This window comes from Etheostoma spectabile, chromosome 20, assembly GCF_008692095.1.
Source record: "Etheostoma spectabile isolate EspeVRDwgs_2016 chromosome 20, UIUC_Espe_1.0, whole genome shotgun sequence".
Lineage (NCBI taxonomy): Eukaryota > Metazoa > Chordata > Actinopteri > Perciformes > Percidae > Etheostoma > Etheostoma spectabile.
The window spans coordinates 18,639,421-18,644,420 of NC_045752.1; the positions used below are offsets into that span (position 1 = coordinate 18,639,421).

Consider the following 5,000-nt stretch of genomic DNA (forward strand, 5'->3'; position numbering starts at 1 on the left):
CTGTCCAATCGGAGTTTTCTGTTGCAGGACTAAAACAACTTTTTAACGTAAACATGTTCCACCAAAACAAGTTCCTTCCCGAGGCGATTTTGCAGCGGCGCCATGGCTCTGCCCGGTGCTTAGCACCGCCCATGACAGTTTCATAATGGGTTTAAAGCCATGCCAATAAACCAGAGCACGTTTTTCTCCCGTTCCGGAATGCTGTGTGGACTAGCCAGAACCCTCCTCTGCGGTGCTATGGAGGAAGGTCTAGCAATGCGAGACTGCATTTCCCCCCCAACTCATTTCCTGGTTCTCCTTCTCAATAAACAACATGAAATCAAGGAGAGGGTTAACTTTTCCTGCTACAGATTTCCAACAGTGGTCAAGAAGCATAGTGGAGACACTTTGTTTCTCTCACTTTAACTCTAGAGTCGGCACTCGCTCCGTAGCAAATCACCGTCCACACACTACACACACACACACACACACACACACACACACACACACACACACACACCACCACCACACACACACACATATGCCGGCCCTGCTATTCTCTTAAAGAGATCGACACACACACCAACATACAAGTAAAACTTCAGGCCATGTACGTTGGCTATGGTGAGAGCTCTACGTGAAGCCTCCGCAGAACCAAAAATCAGACTTTGAGCGGCCCCTGGTCGGTCCACTGTTGACATGCTTACTACCCCTACTCAGTGTTTTAGATTTACACAGGAGTCCCTAGATCTGTAATTGGCCAGCGAGATGCCACCACAGTAATGGATACTGTGTATATAGTACTTCTGCCTTCAACCTGGATTTGTCTATTAACAGAATCAAAAAAAATAATTAAGGACTACAAAAAATCCTATTTCTTCATAAGCAGCCCTTCTATATTTGTGTGTAGTAAAGTAACTAGGTGGACAGGAACATATGTAGGTCCTGTTGCTAATGTAAGGAAGCTGCCTTTGTAGCCTCCTGCTACTGTTTTCTAACTGAAAGAAGAAAGCAGCATATCAACTTGGTACCAGAGAATGGAAACCCATTTGAATAAACTGGTAATTAATTAGATCTAGAGCTCTGCCTCCGCCATACAGGCAAAATAAAATCTGTACTACTTTTTCTTTTAACACCATTTGCTCTCCAGGCTAGCCTAGCAAAGCTCAGCTTGGCACGGTTTTGTTCAGCAGAGTGGAAAGCGTCAGTGTTATGGCCCAGCTGGATGCCAACAGCAGCTAGCCAGCTAGCTAGTCACCCTGCTGATCACGTTAGGCAATTAACATGCTAATTAAAAATCTCATTAAAATAAAGGAGGTAAAAGAGAATGACCTCAGGCAGACCGCTGGGCTTCAATTAGGTCAAGACATCTCAGGGACTTTGTGTGTGTGTGTGTGTGTGTGTGTGTGTGTGTGTGTGTGTGTGTGTGTGTGTGTGTGTGTGTGTGTGTGTGTGTGTGTGTGTGTGTGTGTGTGTGTGTGTGTGTGTGTGTGTGTATACATGCTGTCACTGCCACTGGACCGTGTCGTTGGTGTTAGCATATGGAGCTTGACAGACAATGTCAAATAACTTCCACCAACTTTCACTAAAAAAACACCCATTTTTCATGAAGCACATATTGAGCAAACATGCATGTTCTAAATGACTTATTCTGCAAAAGTGAGTTTACATAAATGTATATCTGGTTTGAACTTATTAGCATGTATATGCCCTTTGTGCTTATCTGCTGAAGAACCGTACCCCGCATGAACTTTTACCGATGTTTTACCAAACCATGAATTTCACAAAAACCAAAGGCGGGAGCAGGATGAAGGGAACAGCCCGGCGCTGACCTTTAGGGCACGGTCTGGGCTCTCTGTGTGGTCTTCTGCTTCAACATGTTGTCTGAGTATGTCAAGATTTCCAAACATAATTTATTTATAATTTAATAATTTATACTGTTTATTGATCCCCAGTGGGGAAGTTAGAACATGAGCTGTATCCCAGTTGCATACTTTATACCAATTTATGAAGTGCATTCTCAATGGAAAAAAAGCAAGCACAAAGACCTAAATCACATTTTTAAGGGTGGTGGTGTAGTTTCGAGAGCCCAGGAATATTCCCATATGGCATTTGTGTTGCTAGTCATTGTTTGATTGATGTCTTTTTTTTAAGATTATTTTTTGGGCATTTTTAGGCCTTTATCGACAGGACAGCTGAAGACATGAAGGTGGAGAGAGAGGGAGAGGGGGTATGACATGCAGCAAAGGGCTGCAGGTTGGAGTCGAACCTGGGAGTTAACCTCCGTATATGGGCGCCCGCTCTACCAAGTGAGCTATCCGGGCGCCCTCCGACAGTTTTTCTTTTTGTATATGTTTTTGTTTTTTTTCATAACATGGAGTCTGATGAGTCTGTTGATGGCGAGTTCAGGGCTGTGTCTGGTTGAACAAATAGGATATTACTCTGTAACACAAAGACAGATCTCTGTAGGGATCCTTTCCACAATGTTGTCGACACTAAGAATAACAATCTGAGCAAGTCAGTGGCAAAAAACAGCACTTTTAGTGGACGTACATTGACGGTGCCTATTTGCCCTATAGGATTCACGTACTGAAATTCCCCTTTAAACATCACAGTGACCAGTGTGCCTCTGTAGTTTAACACCAACATCCAGTAGTGATGACTTGTCTCTGCTGAAGGTTTCTCAATAGTTATTCCAAAAATGTTACTATATCACAAAATATCTATCAATATTACAACACAAAACCACGAAAAAGGATGCTATCCATAATTCCCAACTTGCTTACAATTTATTTTTACAGTTATTATACAGTTGCTTTTTCCTAAGCATTACCACAGGTTTTATGGAACAAATTTTTACGGAAGATAGACGAATGAATATCAGTCGACTTGGAACTTCTGGTGAACTTCAATTTCCCTCAAAATAGCAGTTTCGTGTGTAATTTTGGAGCACATGATTTATTTACAGTGCGCCCTCCCTCTCTTGTGTGTGACTCCGAGGTAAAAGGCGTGACCCCGGGCTGCAGGGTGGCTGCTGTTCAACCCGGCCCGTCGCGGAATGGGACGCGCCTGCCGCGTGAAAAGGAAATGGAGCAGGAAATTGGGTTAGTTTCGCTCTTTCCCTCTCTGGTGTCTCAGAGCAATCCCCTCCACACGCACGCACGCACACACACATACACACACACACACACACACAAACACGCACACACGGACACACATACTCACGCATACAATTCCCCCTGCTCTGGCTAATAGTGGAGAGACCTGGGACTTTTTGTATGTGTGCTAGTGTGTGTGTGTTTGTGTTTGTATGAGAGCAGAGGATTAGAGTTGTGGCTGGCCTAAGCCACCAAACACACTCAATCTCAAGTCATCCAGCCAGATAGGCTGAACGTGTGTGAGTGTGTGTGATGGGGAGGGGTGGAGGGCATGGGGGGTTGATGAGGGGACAGGGGACCTATTACACACACTGTTAGGCGCACACAGATAAAAACATAAAACTGGGAAAACTCACCGCCTAAAATACTGTTATAAGTGTAAATACAGAAGAAGATTTAGGAGTGTAAGAGGGATGCTACAAAGGTAGACAGACAAGCGCGCGCGCACACACACACACACACACACACACACACACACACACACACACACACACACACACACACACACACACACACACACACACACACACACACTCTCCTGGCTTAGCCTGGGTGATAAATCTCTCTGCTGAGGGGATCGACTGGAACACAGACGCTCACAGTCACACACACGCACATACACACACACACACACCTCTGTTTCTATGACAACTGCTGTGGGGAGGGAGGGGAAGGGAAGAAAAATCGAAAGAAGAGCGCAATCATTTCATCGCTGATCAAAATTAAAGCCTGGCTTTAAGATGGAGCTGGCAGAGAAAGAAAGATGGGAGAAAGAGAGGCAGGTAGAGGGAGGGAGAGTAGAAAGGAGGGAGAGAAGAAAGGGGAAGAGCCTTCCCATGCACAAAAGTAAGGGATCATTACACCAAGCAGCCTAAATGATTGGGGGGATATTGATAGATAGTATGAAGTGCTCATAAAAGTCGATGAGAGAAAAACTAATATCACAACTGACTCAAGTATAAACCGGCAAACAGTAATGTCACATCCCCTGAACTTCATGTTATTATAATTAAAGATGTCTGAAGTCAGTGTAACAATCACACCATTACAAGTCATTAAGTATCCATATATCTCAATGTGAAACATCTCAGTCTTATAACAATAACTTAAGCTATTGTCCAATCATAGTTTAGCAGCTCTATGCATGGCAAGTATGTCAAGCTTTGGGTTTCTACATACACTGAAGTCTTAAGAGTGGTGTCTTTGTTTCCAAAACTTAAAACCCAAGATCAAAAATGTGAATAACGGATTAAACAGTCAAGCCCCTTTCACACAGGCACTGCAAACCTTGAAACTATTGCGATATTGCCCAGAAGAGTAGTACGTAAGAATGCAAATGTCTGAATCAGTTGGATCGGACATTTTACGGACTTTACCCTGCTTGGTCCCGAGTGTAAAGTCGGTGTAATGTCTGACTGAGCCTATGGGCCCTATCCTGCACCCTGCGCAGCGCAATGCCCGACGCAAGTGTCTTTGCTATTTTAAGACCGACGCAGTTGTCAGTTTACCTGTCCGGCGCCCACGTCGTTTTAAATAACAAATGCACCTGCGCCCATCTGCGTGCTGGTCTTACAGAGAGGTGTGTTCAGGTGTCGATGACGTTCCTATCATGGGGCTGGCGTGAAACCAGAAGCAAACAATCACCCAAGGGTGAAGAAGTAGGGTGATTTACAGGGTGACGGCAATTAAAATGTCTACCTGGAGAGACAACAAAATTCAGGAACTTTTGTCGGCCGACTCTAAGGTTGTCAGACAAATTTAAGGAACTGCAAGAGACTTGTGTTGTTCATGACCAAATTAAAGCCCGGCTATGTGACCGCAGTGTAACCAGCAACATGTCCTGCCTCTTGCACGCCTCTACCC

General features: G+C 44.4%; 1 protein-coding gene and 1 long non-coding RNA gene across 2 annotated transcripts in view; one reads left to right on the forward strand and one right to left on the reverse strand.

Annotated features, from left to right (window-relative positions):
• Nucleotides 1-1,546, forward strand: part of LOC116669974 (uncharacterized) — a 13,788-nt gene extending 12,242 nt beyond the window's left edge. The window contains exons 2-3 of the long non-coding RNA XR_004326921.1: nucleotides 175-179; nucleotides 1,535-1,546. This is a non-coding gene — a long non-coding RNA (uncharacterized LOC116669974). The remainder of the gene's footprint in view (nucleotides 1-174; nucleotides 180-1,534) is intronic.
• eipr1 (EARP complex and GARP complex interacting protein 1) overlaps nucleotides 1-5,000 on the reverse strand; it is a 53,425-nt gene that overhangs the window by 12,222 nt on the left and 36,203 nt on the right.